General features: G+C 38.7%; 1 pseudogene; it reads left to right on the top strand.

Moving 5' to 3' along the window:
* Positions 1-17,227: 17,227 nt before the first annotated feature.
* Positions 17,228-20,981, top strand: LOC132347346 (DNA replication complex GINS protein PSF2-like; annotated as a pseudogene).
* Positions 20,982-24,821: the final 3,840 nt, after the last annotated feature.

Genomic DNA, 24,821 nt, shown 5'->3' with positions numbered 1-24,821 from the left:
TTTTCATCATCTTCAAGCAAGTGGGAATAGGAGACATGAACCACTACTACAAGTACAGATGGTTCATGAAAATCTTGAGTTATAATGTTTTCCAGTACATCAGTCCAGATGTCTCTGTCCAAAGTATCAGGGTTCCAGTTGTTCCAACAAGGGCCGTAACTTTGGCATAAGACTTGCCGGGACTGAGAGATCAACTTTCTTGTGAGTTCTGTTGCTCTTATAGTTAGGTCCTGGGCCTGGTCCTCAGCTCTTTTACCCTCTGGCTGCAGGAGATTAGAGTTTCTTCATATGCTTCTCAGAAGGTCCCCTTGCTTCCACACTTGGCCATTAATTTTTTTTATTGAGTGCATCAATTACTCCCAGCAACAACAATCAAATTCTATAATCCTTATAATTACTACCTCTTCCAACCTTCTAAAGCACCTGAGATATTGCTCCACTGATGCATTTTCTTCCATCCCATTCCAGCTCATCATGAAGGAAAATTGTTAACAGTTGCACCACTGCAATGTGCCCAGAGCTTCCCATGTTCTTCCTACCACCAGTGATGGGGTCTTCATTGGTCCTCGTTGCAGCTGGTTGGTGGCAATTCAGTTCCAAAATCTCATTTTAGATTCTGTCTCCTCAGACCACTCCAGGTGCTACCTCTCTTGCTTTGGGCAAGAGAGAGGTGAGTTTTTACTCCAGACTGGAGAAAAAAGTACCTTAATCCTGAGAGGTAGATCTGAGCAGTGCAACATAGCATCCGTTACAAGCAGAAGACAAGATGGAACGTGCAGCTGCAATGCAGAAGATGGCAGTGCAGATGCAAGTTGGTTACTTGATTTGATGGAGGCAAAATAAGGTAACTCTTTTTAATTTTCTCCCTCCATGAAAAACAAAATGAAATAATTAGTTGAGGATGAGTAAAGGGACTTGGAGAAGAAAAAAAAATGACATCATTCTTTTTAATGGTGGGACAGCAAATCGACAGGAAAGTATGATAAGATAGCCAGGAACCCCAGAAACTTACTTGAGATATATTGTCATAAATTTAGGTGAAACAAATTAGCATATTTGCGTGTTGTTCTTCAGCAACATTTAGCTTCTCAAGAACAAGCATAGAGTAGGCAGAGAGATGAGCTTAACAGGGTTGAGGTTTTGCCTGTGAGTACAGTGGTGGGAGAGAGGAATACTGGAATTGACGTTATAGGGAAGGAAGTAAATTTCATATGAATTGTAGAATCTAAACTAAGGAGAGATACTGAGGATGTGAAGGATACCAATGACAAAAAAATATGATAGGATAATAGAGTCAAATGATTGGAAAAGCTTTGCAGGCTAAATAATTACAGAAGCAGGTGATACTAGACTTAGTAAGCTAGAAAATCAGGAAATGCTGAGGTTACAGTGGGTTGCTTTTAAGAGAGAATCGGGTGCACCTATCAAAATGAAAATCTGTAGAGTACCTCCAAGGGGTTGGATACCTGAGTCGGTGTTGAGGAAATGATCATTGGAAGTGAGAAGCTCATGGATGTGAAAAGCCAGACTGTGGACTGGGTTATCTAACTGATGCTGAAGTCACCAGAAGAAAGGTAGGAGGGTGGTGGGGAAAAAAAGGTAAGAATCATGTTTAAACTGCTAATAAATAAGGCAGAGTTACCAGGCACTTGGGTAAATACTGCAACAAGGAGGGGCACTGCAATTCAAACAGCTCAGGTTTTAGGGGAATGAAGGGCTAAATGAACTTGAATGGTGATAAAAGAAAAAAGAACATTTACACCATCTCTAGGCATTGTGTTATATGGGGTGTGAGAAAGAGAGAGAAAAAAATTTTTAAAACAGGCTGTAAGGCTGTAGAGGAATCCAATATCCTCAAGTGAAAGTTAGGTTTCAATAAAACCAGAAGGGAAAAGGAGTATTTAGAGAGGTTAAAGATGACACACAATTTTACTGATAAAAGAACCTGAGTTCCAGAAAGCACGGTGCGTGTATAGGCAGTGGGGGTATGGAGAGAGGAGAGAGGAAGAAGGATGGTAACTAACGAGGTGTGTAGATTATATCAGATTACCGGGTTGTCTAGAGCCAAATGGAGGTGTATAAAGGTAACCACATATGTCTTGAGGGGTCTGGACTTCTGGTGAAGACTGAGATCAAGAATAAGTACAGCATGAAGACATTGATCCTGATAAACTCCTAGGAAAAAGTGAATATTCAGTTTTAGTTACAATCTTCTTAAAACTGTCTCTGGACCATTTGTAATGGCGAAGTCATTGGCTTGGAGGCTGGGTGGGGCAGTCTCAAGATCCTAGAAATCTCCTTTTGTCTTTCTTAATCCTGGTATGAACAATATCATGGGCAGTGAAAGACCCATGACCCAGGAAAGCCAATCTTAAAACTTCATCATTTGGCTATATGGATTGCTCCGGGCCAAATAAAATCTTGCCCAAGATTCCTAATCAGAGCTGGCTGCAAAGATGTATTTTCTCTTTGGTGACTGAGGCATCCGTTACTGAACCCATGCTCCCTGCCAAGTCTATCTGCTGATGAGAGAATGGGCACTCCACAGAGGGAAGCAGAGAAGAAAGAAGAAAAGCCGACTTTACACATTCCAGTCTCTGAATTCAGTTGTCGCTAATGCCAACACCAGCCACACCCTTTTATAAGCGAGTCAATGCATTGTGCTTTTTCTTTTTTTTTTTTTTAAGGAATTCCTTTATTTTTATTATTTATTTATTTATTTATTTATTTATTTATTTTTGGCTGTGCTGGATCTTCGTTTCTGTGCGAGGGCTTTCTCTAGTTGCGGCGAGCAGGGGCCACTCTTCATCGCAGTGCGCGGGCCTCTCACTGTCGCGACCTCTCTTGTTGCGGAGCACAAGCTCCAGACGCACAGGCTCAGTAGTTGTGGCTCACGGGCCTAGTTGCTCCGCGGCATGTGGGATCTTCCCAGACCAGGGCTCGAACCCGTGTCCCCTGCATTGGCAGGCAGACTCTCAACCACTGCGCCACCAGGGAAGCCCCATTGTGCTTTTTCTAGTAGTCTGATTCAAGTTGTATATAGGGTCACTTGCAGCAAACACACTCAACCTGGACATATATTTAAAATAAACCCATTTTAAGCAGTGGGACAGTTCCAGATCATACTCTTGAAAGTTAAGTAGAATGACCTTGACAGGTCATCTAATCCATTTCTTTGCCTTCAAGCAGAAGGACACTTAAACCATCCAAGAATACATGTGGATTTTTAATAAATACCATCTGTTGGTGACATATGCCTGTGGGATTCGTATGTGTAAATTACAATTATGAGACACTCAAAAAAACAAAAAACAACTATACTTTGCCTTTGCCTTCTCTGGAAAGTGATGAATCATGTTAAACAGTGCATACTTTGTTTCTCTTTTTGAAAGGGCATCACCAATTACTTTAGCAATTGATTTGAAACAAAGCTGAAACTACCTTAATGAGACTCTCTCAAAATTTCTGCTTTTTAAAAACATATTCAACTATTATAAAATTTTTAGTTTTACAAAGTCTTACCTTTGACAAGGACTTGTTTTCTGCCATTATCAGTGCCTTACAGAAGAAGAAACGTAAGTTCATGAAAAATACTTTCTTCCCAGAACAGTATGACCTCATTTCTGACATTATCAAAGGTGCTTCCAGAAAACATTCCGCAAACCAGGGCAATGTTGGCGTTTTTTCCGTGAGAGCCAGGACCAGTGATCAATGCTCAACAAATAACAAAGCATTTTCTAAAAGGTAAAGAGAAAGGTTTGTTTAGGATCCTAAAAGAGTACTACCAATAAAAGGGAAAAGGATGAAATCTACATCAAATCATAACACATCAGGTACATTACTATTCCATTATTGTTAATAACACATGAAATTGTAAGTAATATTTGAAATCAGACTGAGTCTATCTAAGGATTGCAAGTCCAGACATGGATAAACACCTATTTCAGGCATAACTCTGTGAAGGGGGTATATATGGTGACTATTCATCCCGGAAGTCGAAACAGACCAAGAAATCAGTGAAGTTAGCCCCATTCAAGTCCTTCCCACAATGCACAATGTTGCCTGAGAGAGCTCTTTAACTGGGATTTTATAAATTCAGAAAAAAAGGTTGGGGAGGGAGTTAAATGAAATTTAATGTCCCCATTCTATACAATACACTATTTATATTTAAAATATGTGTGTTTCAAAATAAGTGTAGGCTTGTATGTGTGTATAGCTGTTTGTTTGCGTATTGTGTGTATGTTTGTCTCCGAGTCTGTCTCACTATTTCTGTAAAACATCACAGTGGGAAGAGTGTTACAGACTGTTTTTCTCAGAATTCTCCAGGCCAGAAAGGCACTGTGGCACTTCATCTGTAATAGACACCAGTCACTGGAATGACTTAGCAGAAATAAAATGTGATATTCAAATCAAACAAGAAAACTTGTTTCTTTGTGCAATTTACCCCTTTCTATATAATAAAAGGAATCATATTTTCTTCAAACACTTTTCTTAATGCAATAAACAGCTCTCTCCTACTTCTGGTTGAAAGTGAAGCCAAGTTATTTCACAGTCAATAGTTCCAAGAAATGGCATTTTACATTTTTTTTCTATAAAATATATGTAATTTGTTAAAGAATTAAATAATATTTTGTATACTTTGAGTTTTCCTTTATTACATGTACTACATTACGATGTTAACAATTTATGAGAAATTTTAATTCAAATGTTGTACCTTTACCTATATTTCCCAAAGTGAACTCCACTGAATTCTAATCACAAGAAATAATTGGCAGGGTTTTTATGAGAAATACATTTGGAAAATGCTCTTATTAATATATTGAAATCCCTTAGACACGCACTCTCATGCACCAATTTATATAACTTCATATAATCCAAGATTCCCCAAATTTATTTTACCATAGACCACTCTAAGAGAAATGCCATAGACTACCTTGAGGGAGACACCATTTCTATTGACGTAACTTTAAGTGGACAAGTCTACTGTTCATAGAAATGAATTGCATGTAAAAGTACTAAAAAAACAAAAACAAAAAACACTCATTTATTCACAAATGGTTGTGTAACACTCCTTCCTCCCTGGAGAATTGGAGAAACCCTCGGCCAAGGATGCTTCAGGACGTGACCCTCCTCATCTTGTACTTTCCCCCTCACGTCTCTGGCCCACACTGCTCCCCATGCCCTACCATAGCTACTTCCGTGTATCATACCTGATATGCTAATTCTCAGACTTGAAATCTCTAATTGCCCTGAATTCAGTCTGTCTCTGAGGTACATCTTCATTAATTTAACTTAATACCAATAAGAGGAGAACAAAAAGGAATCAGAGAGAACATAGGCTGTTTTAGGTAAGATGCACAGTGCAGGAGCTGTCCTGGCAAAGGAACTAGCTTTTATGCACTCAGAGACATAAAACCATGGCCTTCTTGACCAAGAAGACAAAAATATAAGTTGAGCATTTTTTCTTGTTCCAAACAGACCTTAAGTGCATCTTTTATATTTTTCTTAGCATTTTTCTAAAGTATTTTCTAGCTCTGTCTGGACCTTCTAATAGTCTGAGTATATCATGGGTATATGCCACACTTCTATCTTCATACTGTGCTCTTCTTACTAGCTTTCAAATACAAAGTTTTTAAATATCTGATCATCTGAGAGCAAACTAAACAGCCATAAGACCTCATCAAATACTGCATCTTTGCCATCTCATCAGCTCCTCTGTAATTACATCCCTCCCCTGACTATTTCTAAGTGGATCACTTCATCTTCACTAACTTCTGCAATTTTTAATGCTTACGTATCAAAATTTTTCTTAAACCTTTGGTTTTTCAGCAATATAAAATTTGAATAAGTGAGCAAATAAGTAGTACTGAAGAAATAAAATCATCATCATCATCAACTCAAAAGACATTATAAAAGAAGGGAAAATGTTTCAAAACAGAACTCAGAAGATTCAAAGTTAATTTTCAGTTTCTGCATCACTTCACTGTTTTATATTTTCATAAGTTCTTCCAACAGATAGAACAATAAAGGGAGATAAAGCCGTGGATCAATAAATAATGATTACAAAGAATTATTTCACTACATTCTAACAGGTAAGTAAATTATATCCTGAAAGTGCTTTGATTGGCTCAGATCTTTAGTGCTTTGCTAAGAAAACAATATTTTAGGTTCAAGACTTCTAAGGGATGAAGTGACTATGGACAGCTTCCTAATCAGAAACAACATGCATAATCCAGGCCAGTCATCTCATGATTATCTACCTTTGGTCAGCTGGTTGCCTGGATAAGAGAATATGGATGGATCCCCGCAAAAGAAAAATAAAATCACTATGATAAACAACTCACTGAGGAAATGTCATTTTCATACATATTTGCAGAGATTTTATTCATTCAAATTAGACGCTTCCAAAATGTTTGCACTGCCTCAAACCCAGTGGAATTTCTACATGCAAATTCCTTCTCCGAGTAAGTCATTTCCACTTCTTTCTTTGAAAAAGGTCAAATGTGGCCTCCTCCAGGAACATACTCATGAACTGCTCTCTGCCTAAAACAAGGGTTAGGGCATCTTCTTCTTGGGAGGGCCTTCGATGACTTGCCCCTTCTTCCCACCCAGCTCTGGAATAGGAACTTCTATGTACCCTACACATAATTTTTGCAATGACATTTAACAGTAGTATCCTCATGACCCAATGACATATCTATTTGTATGTCATCCCCAGAAGACAGTGCTTTCCTGGATGGCAGGACTGGGGATTTTCCCTCTGTGTTTTCAGTACGTGTATTCTACACGAAGGTTTCTCCAAAGAATTGGGAAATAAAATAAAGGCTGCCCTCTTAGACTGAGATTTAAAATCAACAAAAGATAGAAATGAATATATCTTTTTATTTCAAAATCAGATCAGTCAACTCTGAGCCTTCTCGTACACACACATATCTGGTTGACTGAAAATTAGCTATTAATAATTTGTTGTGGGGGAATGGAGCTCTCCAGTTCTCTAAGATCATGAGAGAGTCCCATGGGTTTTACTTTTTTGGCTACACTGCGCAGCTTGTGGGATCTTAGTTCCCAGACCGGGGATTGAACCTGGGCCCTCCACAGTGAAAGCATGGCGTTCTAACCACTGGACTGCCAGGGAATTTCCCCAGGGGTTTTAGATAGACCAAAATATTCAGGTACGCCCTGCTCTCCAGTCTACTTAGGACACTGTTGATAACCATCTGAGCTTGCAGAGTAGCCTTCTGTTTCCACGCTAAGCCTGGCCACAGAAATCTTTCACCATCAGTCTCGAGGTCTCAGTGGTTAATGTTCAGGCCGTAGGCATCCCTGTGTCACACCGCCTCTTTATCCTCTTAGGAGGCTGCATAGGACCCCATCCCAGGTACCCAACATGCACCCCCGATTGTCCACCCAGGGTCCAGGGCAGGGGCCTCTCAGAACTCCTCCACCCAATCCCTCATCCTTCTTCACTCCTTTTTGTTTGTTTGTTTTGGTTTGGTTTTGGCAGCACCACGCAGCATGCGGGATCTTAGTTCCCCCTGACCAGGGATCGAACCCGTGCCCCCTGCAGAGGAAGCAGGGATTCTTAACCACTGGACCGCCAGGGAAGTCCCTCACCTCACTCTTTTTCCCTTTAGCCTGGCTCTCCCTTATCTCTCCTCAATGTGAACTTTCCCCTGGGGGAGAAGAAGTAGCAAAAGGATAATTTACCTTTGGTTCTACAACGCTGGCCTCTCTTTCCTGAGGTGTAAGTGGGAAAGGAGATGTTAACAACAGATAGTTTCTTTTTATTTTCTATTAGCTCACTTGTTAAGCATCCTTCAGAGGAAACTAGTCAGCCATGTCAGCAAAAACAAGGAATCACTGAGGTGAGCATTGGAAGCACTAATTCCAAAACACACCCAGGAAGAGGCAACCTTAGCTGAGCGTTTTCAGGTGTTGTAGCCCCTTTGCAGTGCTGACACGTTTGTGAAGATTCACTGCATTAGGTCAACCTTCAAAGCTTCCACTTCCTGTGATTCAAGTTCCAGATTTACACCCAAACCCTTCTAGCTATAGCTTGGCTTCCTCTGTAGTTCTGCTGATGAGGATAAAATGTGACAGGCATGCCTGAGTGCTGCTTCCAGCCTGCATGGCAGTTGTGTTTTCTTATTGTGGAGTAAGAAGTTGGCATTCTGATTTCATAAATTAGTCTCAGGAGCTTTGATAATGTGCACCTTTGGCTAGAGAAATGGATTCCCTATGTATGAGCTGACAATATACAGAAGGTGGAAGGCCAAATCGGGATCATGCTACCACAGACAGCCTTGGGAGACCACAGGGAAGCTGTCCCCCCAGCACCCGACAAGCCCCCCCAGAGTCCTCAGATGCTTTCCCTTTATCTCTTCTGCAGTCTGAATCCATACGAGGGGCTCAGTAGCTATCTGTTGAATGATTAAACATTTTCCATCTCTGTAGCATTGTTTAGATTACAAAACGAGTCCCAAGCATCATATTTTTTGATTCTTAAGACAATACTAAGGGTACATATGAAAGTTAATATGTTCATTTTATAGGTGAAAAAAACTGTGCCATAGTGTTTTGTTGACTTGTTTGAGGTCATGATGTTAGTAACAACCAAGCCACAATACACTCAAAAAAGTGACTGCAGATATTTTTAACCTGGACATATCGTTAATGCCTTATTACCAAAAATATGCCACTCAAAACACATATAGATAAATAATAATACAATAGCTAAAAGTTATGCAGCCCTGACTATGCGCAAGGTACTGTGCTCAGCAATTTACGTACATTAATGTGTTTAGTCCTTATGAAGTCAGTACAAATTCCTATTCTCATTTTACAAGTGAGGAAAATAAACCTCAGAGAAATTATGTAGGTTGTTCAAGGTCACACGTTTAGGAAGTAGCAGAACTGGGAATTAAACCCGGACACTCAAAACATATGGTCTTACCCTATGTTATACAGTGAATATATGAAAATCCTTGCCTGGTTGGATACCATAAATCTTGGATTCTTCTTCCAGCTTGATTTGTCATGTGCAAAAGGCATCTTTTCCATTTGGTTTAGTAGCCAAGTGTGAGATTTGGTTTCTGTGCTCATATCTCATCATGCTTGTACTTGGAAATCTGTCACTTCCTCCAGCCCCACCACGTCTGCCAACTTATGCTTTCTTTTTTTTTTAATAAATTTATTTATTTTATTTATCTTATTTTTGGCTGTGTTGGGTCTTTGTTGCTGTGTGCGGGCTTTCTCTAGTTGCAGTGAGCGGGGGCTGCTCTTCGTTGTGGAGCACGGGCTCTAGGCACGCGGGCTTCAGTAGTTGTGGTTCGCGGTCTATAGAGTGCAGATTTAGTAGCTGCGGCGCACGGGCTTAGTTGCTCCGCGTCATGTGGGATCTTACCGGACCAGGGCTCGAACCCGTGTCCCCTGCATTGGCAGGCAGATTCTTAACCACTGCGCCACCAGGGAAATCCACTTATGCTTTCTAAGACAAGGACGATCCCCAAAATTGACACCTAAACTCCCAATTCTAGATTTCCCCAGTCTGACTCAAACTGCTTCCAAATAGGCCCAGTTATGATAGACAAAATGAGATGAAATTTTATTCTATTGAAAGACAATTCCATTGGAATACAAGCACTAAATAACGTCCCACCCCCAACATTTCTCAGATTTCAGATCAACTTAATAGACAGCAACCTGTATTTTAATAGGTATCTCACCTAACAGAATCCTTCGTGATATTCTTGAGAGTATTCTCTCCCCAGGCCACCCACCACAATCATCCATGTTACTCTTTCATTCAATAAATACTTATTGAACCACTAATAGGTGTAAGCCACAAGCCTAAGCTGATGCCTTTGAGAAACAAGGCAAAGGCATAGCCATTGTTGTCAATCTGCTTACTATTTATTAGAGTTAAAGGATGTACAAAAAAAGAGTATTAGAAGAAAAGTATTATTAGTTGCAAAAGGTATGTATTTAAAAACTGTGGAGGTTTAGAGGAGGGATTGTTTCATTTATTTTAAGGAGTCAGAAGGCCTCATAAAGAAAGTCACATTTAAGTTGGAGTTAAGCAGGAGTGCCAAGGCATGATGCTATTCCAGCTTGAGTAAACAGCAAGATCAAAGGACAGGGGCTGAGACAAAGCAGAACATTCATCTAGCTGGGCTGGAGCAGTGGATGGATTGAAGGATATAGCAAGGAGTCATCTGGAAAGGTGGGTTGGGACCAGAGTATATTGCACCTTGAATGTACAGCCCTGCATTACACTCTGAAGTAACCATGGAAGGGAGTAGCGTTCTTTTTGTTACATAGCACAGTGGTTAAAGCAAGGGACACCGGAGTCAGATAAATTTCCAGCTTTACCACATAGTATTTCAGTGACTTTGAGAAAATCATTTAACCACTCTAAGTCTCAGTTTCCTCATCTGTGAAATGATAATGAATATACGAACTACATGTCAAGGGGTTGTGATGACAATTAAAGCAATGATTACAAAAGGATACTTGACATTGAGGTTGGTGATAGTAGGTACTAGGAAACATTATTAGTGTTAAATGAGTAAATAAATAGTGAAAGACTTTTAAATTTCTTATAACTCACTCTGCATGCCTTGGAATAATTTCGAACTCATCTGTGTCCCTTTGACTGTGACAAAGGGATTCTACAAGTGTGCAGTTGAGCTTATATGGATACCTATGTCCCTTCAGTCCTTCTACCACTTCTGTGATTGCACTGGCCTTTCTGGCAGACATATCACACTGATAGTTTATATGAATCTTCTATGTAGATAAAACCTAAAGGACTTTTTCACAAATACTATACCTGCCATGGAAGGCATCCTGAATCCTGACCTCAAGCAATTTTTTTTTTTTCCTAAATGTAGAACTTTACACCATCTCTGTTAATTTAATTTTATTAATTTCAATCAAACTTTTCCTTATAGAAATCTTTCTAAACATACTAATTTTATCTAGCATTTAACTATAAATCACCTGAAAATTTGATAAGCATTGAACTTATCACTAAAAATATCTAACTGGGTTAGAACAAAACAGTTCTGAATTAAATAGCTTTATAGGTCCCCTCTGGTTTATTAATCCATTAATCACTACTATTAGGCTATGATCATTCAACCAGCTAGACTTTTCTTAATATTTGTACATTCTTTTTGCTCAAAAGGCTATCTTGACACTTTGGATCATATACTCTGCCCAACTAGGATGTAATTTATCTGCCCCATTATCTATAATAAAAAGGTAAACTAGATGTTGTTTCCGTGACTTGTTCTTTGTTAACACGTGCTGGGTTTCCATGATCACTGTTTTCTTAACTAAACACCCCCCAAATATTTGTTTTATATCTGTGCTTTTCTCAAAGTTCCCAATGTACACACAGAAGAAGGTTTGCTCACCAGGAAAGATCTGGCCAAATGTCCTTATGGGAGCTTTTCCAGGGAAGTCAGTATGGATTCTTAAATTTACACATTGCTGTGTGGGTAGGCAGCATGGAGTTGGATCAGGAGACAATGCAAGATTTTTAGCTACATCTATTTAGTATAACATGAGATATGTTTATTTACAAAACCCTTTATAAGGCAGCCTGAATAGCTTAGGTATTACATGTTATATACTATTTGTAAGGCATATTTTAAGGTATTTTGCAAAGAAGAGAACATATTCTGAGGTCTTTAATTTTTATGTGGAACTATCATGGATGCAAAGGAAGAATACGACAGTTAATTCTGTTTCCTAAGGTCATTTCATTCAAAGACAACAGCTGGAAATTCTGCTATTTTGAATAGTTTTTAGCAATTAACAGTATAAAAAAATTAACAGAGAATGCAAAGATTTTATTCTACCCAGCAATCAAAAGTAGTTGTTCTATCAAAAGGAGCTGAAAGAGACTCCTTTTGACCCTGACCACCAGTTCCATTTGTAGTTCATTGTCCCAAATCTCTTGTCCTAAAAAGCCTTCACAGAGCAAACACCTTAGTAGCTTGTTCTATCACCTCTATTGCACTTTGTCCAATAAATTGTGTCAATATACTTCCTATTCTCAGCCTTTTCTTCTGACTCCACGGGATGCTGGCATCATTCCAAACCTGCTGGGTCCCAATCCTGGTTTTATAGAAATTTTTTTTAAAAATCAATGAGAGAAAAAAATGTTTCTGGATAGCTCAGCTGACATAGCCACAGGCAGGAGCTGGCTGGCGCTATTCGGTATTATCCACATGACCAGCCAGACAGAGACTTTGTTATTTCACAGTTCACCTTGCCATCCAAGTCACTCAATTGTTGCAATCAGTGCTAGTGCTTCGGGGTGAAAATAAATAAATAACAAATGTGGGCTAGCAGAGGTTCTGGCTGGCGCTGGGAATACACACAGAACAGCAGTACAGCCTGCTGGGGTCTAAATCAACTAATCAATTCTTGATTTTTCTTTTCTTTTTCTTTTTTTGTTTATACTTTGTCAGCTAATAGATTGTGCCCCATGAAATTACTTCTGTGAAAAGGAGCTTGCTGTAGGTAATACTCTTCTTTCTAAAAGAAAATCTACTGACTATGGCATCATTGGGTGAGAGCCCCTCGCACGGGTTGCTGCAAGTCAAGAGGCAAAAAGGGTAGGGTTATCTAGTAAGCAACAAGAAGAGACTCCTTGCTTTGAAGTAGATGAACTCTTTAAAAGGTGTTAGAAGCTACCTTCCCATGCAGTAGCCTAGGGATGATACAGTTCAGCCAAAGAGCCTCATTCTGAATGGGAAAAATAAAAATACAAACCTATCCAACTTGGCATGAAAAACACAAATGGGTTTGAATAATTGAAAGCAAGCAGACTTTACCATTCTGCAGCCAAAACTCGTAACAGCATGCTGGCTCCTGCTACATAGAAAAGCGATCTAGGGCATTATCTCATGTGTCATTCTTTCTACTTTGCTTTAAGAAAACTCTAGCAAGAGGATTTGTGTTTGAAAGTTCAATGCCAGATATGAGCACCATGAAGAATGAGTAGGCATATTTCTAAAATGTTGAAGAGGCAGGTTTTTAGGAGAAAATAAACCTATTCATAATTTGAAGTCCTGCCTTTCCTGTTTTGTGCCAAGTAACAGGCTTTGTCTTCCATTACAGAAGCACAGGATGTTTAAATGTTAAAGGAGTGAGAGGAAAAGGAGGTTGCTAGAGGCGATTCCATTTCTATTACCTGTTTTAAAAGTAAGAAGAGCATCATTTTAATAAAGGAATGAAATACCTGTTTTCATCAGCAACAGTAGCATTTCATAGCTTTGCTTCACTATCCTAACCTCTCCCCAATTAGTTCTCATTCTGTACCATTGCATTGCAGCACAACTCAGATTTGTACAAAATATAACATACATTTCCCTCATGCATGATGTCCAAATTAGAGTCAGAACCTGACAGTAGTTCAAGTCATGCAACCAAGTAGGTTTCATTTATAAATAGAAATTCTTGTCAGCTTCACAAGGTAGGAGGAAAAAATATAAAAACAAGTGGTGAAGAAATAAAGAGAGCTGATGCGTTGTCACTAGGACACACTGTTTGGAGTAAAAGGTTAATTTCATCAGCAGAAAAATTACAATCAGAGCAGAAATGGCTGTAATCAAACAGAAGTGGATAGTGGGGACAACATATATTGGAAAGCAATGGGAAACTGGATGGAACTTGGAACAACTAGCAGATAAAGACCTGTTATTGAATGAGACTAGACAAGAGAATGTATGACCAATACATTCCAATTTGATTAAGAAGGTTATAAGTATCTGGCAGAGGAGAAAGAAGATGGCTGTCTACTGATTGTGGAAGGAGAGTCTGTTGATTGCCATAACCTCTGAGCCTGTCAAATGCTCCAGGTTTAACAAAACACTATGTCACACCTCCTTTTTCTCTCTTACATGTCAATATCCCACCCACTCCCACTTTCTGTAGGTGCTTCCTCTACAAAGAGTGGCATGTCTCATTTCTGCAAGCTAAGCAGATGAAACCTGAGTGTAGAAAAGTCCACTGTGAGTGGTAACGTAAACCAGATTTTCTCCTTTTATTAACCATTTGCTTCAGTTATTTACTGAAATGGAACTGCCTCTCAACACTACCCCGAGAGCAGGAGGATGGCCATCAGCCTGGGCCTGACACTACCTGGCAATGCAACTCTGGTCACTCCCTACAGTGGGCAGGTGATGTGCCCCAGTGCCGAGGTGGGGCCGTATCCAAATCACTGAAGATAGATTTCAAACCACACAGGCCTACCACACAATTGCACCCTAAGGATATGGTCGTTCCATAGGTTGATAAATCTCACCTAGCATTTATAATTAGCTTCAACACATCCAATGTTCACCTCCACTCCAAAATGAGAAGCCATTTGAGACTGAGGTTCAAAAAGGAGAAAATTATAAGGAAATTCATATTCACTGTGGCTTATTTTTACACTTTCAAAGGTTGAATTTATAAAATAAAAGGATCCAAAGGAGTTATTTTGCTTATTTGTTTTACAGGGTTTTTAAAATATTATGTGTTTGTTTTCTTTTTATATAAATAATGCCAAGTGAAATAAATGAGAAAGAAAAGAATATTTCGTATGAATTCAGAGATTCTTTTTCCTATCTGACATATCAGAAAAGTCACAATCTATATAAAAGAAATCCTACTGTAGGTCTTAGTTGTTGTTAATCTCATTACTCTCTTTACCGTCAACTAATTTAAGAATTTATAAGAAAGTCTATGAAATGGGGTCATTATACTTCAGACTAGATCAGATGGTTTCATAAGATGATATTTGGAAAAATACATTTTGATTAATTAATTAATTTACTGGTCACTCCATGAAGCCTCAGGATTTCTGCCATGTACATAATCTCCTATGAATTCATCTTTCTTATTCTAAAGCTTAAGCCCTTTCAATTTCACCTTCAAGTAGCCTGAGAAATCTCTTATCATTGAACCACAGCAATAGTATCTGACTAGATGGGTGGATTGACATTTCCTGTTTTTGTACCAATTTTTCCATCAAAGATAGTATACTGGTGTCAGGGATGATTTAGACACAGATGTTATCTTTCTACACTGTTATGCCTCTATGATTATTTGGTATGAGCTGTAAACCAGATAACAATGGATCTAAGTTAAATATCAGTTTGTGTATCAAATGTGCATTGTGTTGTACGTTCGTGTGACCTATCTAGGAAGAGAAGAGAAACTGTTAGTGAGCATTCTGTATGAATTCAGATGTGCTGACAAGATGGGGTTATATGTGCAAAAGATTTATTGGGGGGGGAGCAAGATGCAGGTCTGACACCTGTGAAAAGGAAGACAAGGGAAGATGATTGGGTAGAAGGAGTTTCCAACTGCAACACAGTTTCAAAAGTTTCAGCAAGGTTGATGGGGACTCCTCAAGTCAACCCATAAAAGGAGTTCTATATCTCATAGGAAGGGGCTGCCTTAGTACCCCCACTATGTCAGTCATTGGCTGGGAGCAGCCCACCAGGAAGTATGGTCTCAAGGCAAACATGATTGGGGGGGGGCCAGAGGGGCAGCTGCTAGTGCTGTCACTCAATTATGCTCCACCAGCTGGAGATCTGATAGTTGTATTTTCATGGCCACCATCATTAGTGTAACTTTGCAACATTTCATTTTAGCTCAAATAAAGAGATTGGCTAAATCACTGACTTCAATCCATTTAAAACATGGGTAATATCAAGGACTTATAAGGGAGATTAATTTCTTTCATAAACTTTTAATAAGCACATACTATAAACTGTTTCTAAGCCAGCTGCCATGGACAGAAAAGCTATTACAACACAATACCAGCCTCAAGGAACTTGCACGTAAAGTTGTACACGACAGAAGAAAAAACAGGCAATAGTTGTGCACTGCTTGCTAAAACCAAATAAGATATATTTTATCATAACATGGGAATCTTTTAACATGCTTATGATATGTTCACCCAATGAAACATTTAATGAAACACTTGAGTACAAAAAAAAAGAAAACTGTTATGGTCAGCCATTTTCCAAAAGCAGGCAGTAAACCAAGTGGTACTATAAGGAAAAATTAACATCTTCATTTTTAAACTTAGAGCATTTCTGTTAAAATAAGTTAACATTTTGCAAATGATACAAAATTTCTTTTTATAATTAATGAGTTATTTTCTTTTAATGAGATATGCTTATAAAAATATATGATCTCACTTTTCGTTTTTTTCATTAATTTCAGCGATGTTTCTGAAAAGCTAGAAATTCCATGATTTCAACTGATAACACCTCACACGTGTAAGAATGAGGATTATGAAAGTTCATTCTGAAAGAAGAAAATCATCCCAAGAATTATTTATTGAATATCTATTCTTTGCCAGATACTTCTCTAGATGTTAGGGATATAGCAGTGAAGAAAACAGGTAAAATTCCTGCCTTCAGGAAGCTCACATTCCTGTCAGCGGTGAGGATGGAGAGACAAAATAAACAAGATAAGTAAGATACAACATGATATGGACATATATACACTACCAAACATAAAATAGATAGCTAGTGGGAAGCAGCCGCATAGCACAGGGAGATCAGCTCAGTGCTTTGTGACCACCCAGATGGGTGGGATAGGGAGGGTGGGAGGGAGATGCAAGAGGGAGGAGATATGGGGACATATGTATATGTATAACTGATTCACTTTGTTATAAAGCAGAAATGGACACACCATTGTAAAGCAATTATATTCTAATAAAAATGTTAAAAAATTTTTTTAATTAAAAATAAAATAAAATAAAATAAAAAACTTAATCTCAAAAAGAAAAAAAATGACAATATTCTCTGACCTGAAAGGGAAATACTCACTTAGGAGTATGAAGGGGAGGGGTATTTATGCTATTTCTCCAGGAAGACAATGGAGGTAAACAGGAGATAAACAAGTAAAAATTTAAAGCAGGAACATACAGAAAGAATGCGTTGCTTTCCAGACGATGCAAGCACCGAGACCAGATGGAGGGTCAGGGAAGGTGGGATGGGCCAGAGGCAGGAGCAGGCGCAGGCCAGGCCAGATCAGGGAGGACTGAGTTGCCATGCAAGGGGGATTTGACCTTATCCTATAAGCAGCAGGAAAACAATAAAAGATTTTAAGGACGCAAATGAAAAAAAAAAAAAAAGATATAACATGATAGTAATACACCTGCTAAGGAGAAAAAAGAAAGCAGAAAAGGGGAGGGTAGAAATTTAGACGTATGAAGAGGTAAGTACTAGAAGTTTACATAGGTGGACCAAGAATGAAAACTTTCCTGAATTACAGTAATAATAATGAATTATAAAAATTTTATTCATTTTTTCCAAACAAGCATTTGTTTGTAGGTGCCAGGTGATGTGAACACAGAGATGAATAAGACAGTGTCACCGCCCTCACATGGCCTTTTAGGTAGTGGGAGAAAGAAAATCAACAATCAATGCTACATTCCAAAAAAGCTAAGACATGAGCTAAAATTAAAATATCAAAATACCCTTATTTTCACATTTCTAAATAAGCTGGTGATGAAAATACTGAAATGATTTCACTACATAAACAGAAGTTGAAGCCTCCTGATATCAAATAAACCAGCAACTGTGCAGTGTGATGATGCCAGCAGTATAGTTTTTTAAATATTCCCCAAAACCCTCCTAAATAATAAATCAGGAGTGTTAAAGAAGACAAAACAAACAAAACTATGGACAATATCCTCTACAAAACTAGGAACAAGGAATCCCCACGAACTTCAGGACAGGCATGAGTGTGGACCAAACACCAAGAGCTGTGTGCCTTGCATAGCATAACAACTATGTGGTTGGAGCACTGAGGAGTGAAAGAGTGACACCCACTTATACCACAAGCCATGGGAACCAAATCTTACTCCAAAATAATCACAACCAAAATGAGATAACCCTATGGAAGCAGGGACTAAAGGATCTGGGAACAACCTAAATGTCCTTACAGGATACAAGTTTCACAGCGAGCAAACAGAGCTTCTGAATGTGAGATCAAACACAGCTTTGTCAGTGTAGGCTCCGGAGACATTCAGAGCAAATACTCATTTTCAGAAGTGAAAAACTTTACTCTCAAGGAACACTATTGGAAATACATGCTAAGGTGAGTGGAGCAGGAACACTGAGTGTAAAAAAGAGAGTGAAGCTTCAGAGAGAGGGTAGAGGCGCCCAAAGGATGCTAGTCGTGAAAAGTCGTATCTAAAGGCAAAATGACAAGTCTGAATCTGACAGGCCTACATGACTCAGGGTTGAAGAATGCAGTTGAAGACAGAAAATATTTCTGATCTACACATATCTATAAAAGACAGAAAAGCAACTACAGAAAGGCATTTTTTTGAGTATTTCACATAAAAACAGAAAGGACATTCTCAGTCCAAGGAGCTCTCCACAAGAACATCTTCCTAATAGCCTAAGAAAATACACGGCATTGAAACGTGGGGTGCGGGAGCTTACAGGCTATAGTGTCTCAATCCGAAAAATAAATAGACACGGCAACAAACATACACACAAAAATGACCCTTCATGGCTGGAGGTTTTTAAAAGGCAAATTGTAAGAAACTTAAAATTGAATGACAGAGAAATATTACCTAATGTTAGGTAGTCATTTTAAATTAAATGTACAAAGAGTTTTAATGACTTGGGAAAATGCACCACAGCTTTAGGCTCTTTCAAATCATCGTGAGACAGTCCTAAAATTTTTATTCTGCTAACCAATTTAATCAATAGAATATTTCACAGCTATCTACTTCATAACCAAAATATCCACTGGGGTATCCTTGAAATGACTTCTCTATGCCCTTAGAATACAAATCACCTCCACTCGTTCTTTTGCAAGAAGTTACATTTTTACTTAAATAAGTAATAAATTATATTTCTCTTTGTTAAAAAACACAACAAAACAAATCAGGCAAACACCTAGTATTTGAAGTATAACGTGAAAGCCTCATTTACCACCACACCAGCCCCTGTTCCTTTTCTCAGAGGAAATCACAGGGTGAATCCTTCTATTCTACTTTCCACAAATTCATATAAATGCAAAATACATATACATAGGTATATGTTTTCATATGTTATATATGAGAATGTTATATATGAGACCTATGTATATACATGTATATAATTATATATACATATGTATATGTGTATACACACACACACACTCACATACACAGGCAAATACCAATCCAATGATGTCTTTACGTAAAATTTCTGTCCATTATCAAAGACTTCAGCAATTTATTTCCCATCAACAGGGTTTGCTCACATTCTGGCCAAAAATAGTTCTTATCAATTACTTCAAATTTGTCAACCTTATGGAAGAAAAGTGTCTTTAATATTTTAATTTGCATTTAGAAGTGTAATAATTTTCATATGTTTATCAACCATTTGTGTATCTTCAACAATAAATTGTGACTTCCTTGGTGGCGCAGTGGTTAAGAATCTGCCTGCCAATGCAGGGGACACAGGTTCGAGCCCTAGTCCAGGAAGATGCCACGGGGCAACTAAGCCCATGCACCACAGCTACTGAGCCTGCACTCTAGAGCCCGTGAGCCACAACTACTGAGCCCGCATGGCACAACTACTGAAGCCCGCGTGCCACAACTACTGAAGCCCACATGCCTAGAGCCTGTGCTCTGCAACAAGAGAAGCCATCGCAAGGAGAAGCCTGAGCCCCTCAACGAAGAGTAGCCCCCACTCGCCACAACTAGAGAAAGCCTGCGAGCAGCAACAAAGACCCAACGCAGCCAAAAATTAATTAATTAATTAATTAATTAAAAAAATAATGAATTGCCTGTTCATATCCATATTCGTTTTCCTATTTAACTGTTTATCTTTTTCCTTTAGATCCATAGTTGCTCTTTATATTTATGCATATTTATCCATTATCTATTGATGTGTGGCCCACATTTTCTCCTGTTCTTTATTTTTGAAATATTTTAGTAGAAGTCTTAAATTTTTTACTAGATCGAATTTGCCAGTCATTTTTTAAGGCTTTCGGGGTTTGTGATTCTTTAATGAAGAAATTTTACCCCCTGTTATTTAAAAATAATAATAATTGAATTATCGTCTCCTATTCTTTTTATTGTTCATGTACACATGATCTTTTCAACTTCTCGCATATAGTTTCTAGAAAAATATCCACTCTTCTGGATTTTTCCATTTCTTGCCACGCAATTTACCCATTATTTTTAATGTTTTAATCACTTCAATATTGATAACTAAAACAACTCTAATTTCTAATTTTAAATAGATGTATTCCATATTTCACTAAATCAGACTTGCCAAGGTTAAATCTATTTTACTGATTTTTTTAAAAGCATCAGCTTTTAGTTTTAGGGATAAAATAACTCTAAAAATAGTTCAGGGGGCGGGTCCTGCACGGTGGCGGGAAAGTGGCAGGAAAGCAGCCACTGTTGCGCATCTTCCTGGGAGCTGAGGGCGAGTCCCGGGCCTACCACTGGCGCCGCCAAGGACTTGGAGTTTGCGGCTAAGAAGGAGCTGGCCCCCATTATCCCGAACTTCAGCCTGGACAAGATCTACCTCACTGGGAGCGACCTGGGGCCTTTCCGCCCTGGCTCCCCAGTGCAGGTGCCTCTGTGGCGGGAGATCAACCCGAACCCAAAAAGGGTCGGCTGCTTCCTCCCGAGTGGACGGACGCAGAAAAGTTGGAGAAGATAAAGGATCATGAAGGAAAGGAAGAAACGTTACCCCCAGACCTAGCCCTTACTCCAGGGGAACTTATCAAACTCCTGCTAAATAAGGTTTCGGACAACATCCCGAAAGCAGATGAGATCTGGACACTCGCTAGCCGAGCTCCGGGCGTCTGCCGACAGCCTAGTGAGACAACGGGTGACACGCGCCAAGCTGGATAACTTGACCTTGATGGAGGTCAACACCCCCGGGCTTTCCTCCCACCAGCTCCACTACAGAGACAAACTCCGCACACACCTGCAACCTTCTTAAGACTTCGAGGGAGAGACAGGTTTGTCCAGGCCCTTGTCTGAGGCACGAGGCTCCCGGGTGGTGTGTGAGCGCTCAGGACTGGATAGAGAGACTCACATTTCTGGAGTTCTAGAACCACTTTTGAATGTCTGAAAAAAAAGTGCAGTGAAGCAAGGAACGGCTCTGTAACATCGTTAGAAAGCACTGTTAGAAAGGCTTGTGCTTAGTCCTCGACACGTGCTGTAATTCCACATCTGTATCTAGGAGCCAGCTGGCCTTTCATGCGGGAAAGAAAAAAAGCTTTGGCAGAACAAGCGGTTTCCGCCTTCAGGCTCCTTCTCGCAACTGTCATGCGCAGGTGAGTGGTCCCGGCTGGAAACTGTCATGCGCAGGTGAGTGCTGGGTGACGTCACCTGTTGCTTTCAAAAGATAGATAGCGGGACTGCCGATGAGGCCGTGGCATTTTTCTTTTCCCTTTTTGATCCTGATCTCTTGAGCTAAATTTAGAATCTCCTACAGAGGTGGTTCACACAGAGAAGGAAAGCAGATGAGTGGCTAGCGACGTTGACCCATGTTTGTCCTCTAAGCCCTGATACACAATGAAGACAGAATAAAAAAAAAATTCAGCAATGCTTTGTTAATTCCTGTCTTTAATTTTATTAATTCTTTCATTCTATTTTCTTTAGTTTTATTTTATTATTTTCCTAGCATCTGAATTCATATGTTCTTTTTTTTCCAGTTTTTATTTTTAAATATACATATGTATTTGATTTATATGGTGTGTTTAAAATTTTATCTCTCTTCTGAATCGATTTTGAGCTTTTTAATAGCAAAATTATTCTGCCAATGACATCTGTGTTTTGATATTTGCACACAGTCTGAGATTTGCCTATTAATAGAAAATTTTTCAAAGTATTTAAATGTATTTTCATGATTAATATGTCTGGTCTTCTTTAATCTAGTTTCATGCTTTGATTTATTGTGCTTCCTTTACATTATACTTTATTTAATTTTTTCCTTTTCATTTTAAAGGTAAACATCCTGTTTTTGTTTTATAACTGTTAAGCTTGCATTTTTAAAATATTAAACTTCAAATATCTTTATTTATGAATATTAGTATTTTAAGGGCCTATCCTGACCTCTTCTACGTAGAATGAGAAAATTACCAAACTTTTTTATTCCACTTCTACCCTTCCGTGCTTTCATTTTTTTTAAGAATCTGTACTTAAACCTTGATTATCATTTTTAAACTATTTTATCATTACAAGTTTGTTATAGTAATTTTGCAATTTTCCATCTTTTTTTTCTGGACACGGTTTACAAATTCTTTGTTAAAATGTTTATTTAATTGTGCCTCACTGAACTTGAATGTGACTTTAAATTGCTTAATAGCTGTTTGTTTTCAGAACAGGATGAATGCTAGCTTTTTAGTCTTTCCCTTTACTTTTCCCAGTGAATATGGAAACTTGACTGGGTCCAGATCTCTTACATCACAACCTTTTCCCTTAAATTCCCTTATGTCAAGAATGGGTTTAGGAATGGTAACAGTATGGGAACACCCTCAGCCTGAGGCTGGCTGAGCAAACGCCTTGGCAGTAGGTTTACCACACTAGTCACCTGACTGCAAACAGCCCCGAGCACTAAACATGCCACATTTCACTCCTCTGGGGCCATGTTGCAAAAGTGTTGGAAAATTCTGCGATAGATCTTGCTCTGTTGTTTTGTCTTCTTTATAAGTTTTGGAAAAGTTTGAAACCCAGGTATTTTTTCTTTCATTGTATTTAATTTTTTTTTCCTTCATCCTAGATGCTTGTAGTTTCTTTTTTATTTTTAAATGTACAGACTTTTATCAGAATGTGTTTACATTCAGTTCCTTTTCGTTTAAATTTGACAACTCATGGGCCATATGAGTTTACAGAGTAAGTTTATTCTGGGTGTTTTCTCTCATAATATTTTTGCATTTTCTTTTAGGTCATTTGTTATGATTCTTCTTTAGGAAAAAACAAGTTTCCATATTTTGTTGTTTATCTTTTGTGTTTATCATCTTCCCATTAATTGTTTGCACCTCTTTTTGCTGTCCTATGCATTTTAGGCAACATCTTAAGTTAATCTTTTATGTAATTTTTGATCTTCTGCCATGTCAGTCCTATTCTTTACTTTGTCTACAACAGGTAAAAATTTTATTTCCACTTTTTAATAAATTTTATAACATTTTTATTTATTGTACTTAACCTTTATATTACTTTATATCTCTTGGCCCACACATTTTTTTCATCTCTATCACCTTATGTCATCTCTTTTCTGTATTGTCATATATATAATGTTTTATAAAACTTGATTGGTTTCAAAATTTTATACTGATTAAACTACAATGAAATATGTATCTACTTATTTATTATGTATGTATTATTTATCCTTTCTTTTTGTTATGAAATCTCTTCATAGGCTTTACTTTCTTTTCTTTTTCCTTCATATATGCCAGAGTGGTGATAATTCTATACAGGCATCTATTTTTCTGAAAAAACAGAGAACTGTATGATTTAGGGACCTCTCATTCTCCAGTTGAGCACCATTGATTTCCTCTCATTTGATCTAAAGTTGGAAAGTTAGCTGATTGGTTGTTTTTTCAATTATCGAAAAGCCTGAGGAATACAGACAAAGAATTTTGTCCAGTGGGAAAGCTATCTTTCAGTGTTTCTGTAAATAGAAAAGTTAAAAATATCTTATGCTACACATCAGATCCAGCATCTTAGTGTTGTTACCAACTGCCTCAAGAAAGAATTTCTGTGTTTTTAAAAAGAAAAAAAAAAACTGTCAAAATCTGCTGTCGCTCATCCTCTACCTCTACCCTCCACCTAAGCTCAAGCCTTCTGGCATATCTACACTCAATTCCACCTGGTTGCCATCAACCTCACCAAAGAAGAGCCCTGAAGCTTTGGGCAGGTGCCTTTTCCTATCTAAAGTAAAAACTCTAGAGCATGCATTTAAGTTTGTATGTAACTTAATTCCATGTTTTTTTTCTACTCAGGTAACTGCTCCTCAGACTCTTATGATACAGTAGCCATTAGCCACATGTGGCTATTGAGCCCTTGGAATATGCCAGAATGACTGAGAAAGTGTACTTTTAATTTTATTCAACTGTGATCAATTTTAGTTTAAATAGCCACATGCACTGAAGACCAAACAAAACGCCTGGTCAGATCCTTGACTTGTCTTTAATCAACTTCCCTCCAGTACAATCCAATCCTCCAGTTATCCCCAGCCTATTTCAAGGAGATTTTGAAGCAAATTATTAACTTTCTTAGTTTTTTGTTTGTTTGTTTTTAGATAGGTCACTCTAGATTTTAAAGGACCATGTGTGTTATATCTGGAAGGTTGAAGGAAGTATCAACCTCTTTCCTCCAGGAATTCTGAGTCTTGTCTCACAGCTACGACACAGCTTATGGTCAAATATGAGTTAGCTGGAAGACTCGGGGGCCCTATAAGTATGACAAGGATTTAAGGAAGGAACTGGACTCTTTTATCTTCACATTGTCTTTTCTTCCCCCTGCTAAGTCCCTTCCATTCATGGAAGAGTCAGCCATCAGTGAGCTCGGCGGTCCTCATCCACCCTTCCCTAAAACTAGCAAAATCTGTTCTTGTAAAAACAAACACCTAGGGCTTCCCTGGTGGCGCATTGGTTGAGAATCTGCCTGCCAATGCAGGGGACACGGGTTCGAGCCCTGGGCTGGGAAGATCCCACATGCCGCGGAGCGGCTGGGCCCGTGAGCCACAACTACTGAGCCTGCGCGTCTGGAGCCTGTGCTCCGCAACAAGAGAGGCCGCGATAGTGAGAGGCCCGCACACCGCGATGAAGAGCGG

Source organism: Balaenoptera ricei, chromosome 14 (genome assembly GCF_028023285.1).
Source record: "Balaenoptera ricei isolate mBalRic1 chromosome 14, mBalRic1.hap2, whole genome shotgun sequence".
Classification (NCBI taxonomy): domain Eukaryota; kingdom Metazoa; phylum Chordata; class Mammalia; order Artiodactyla; family Balaenopteridae; genus Balaenoptera; species Balaenoptera ricei.
This window is presented reverse-complemented; position numbering and strand designations above follow the sequence as displayed.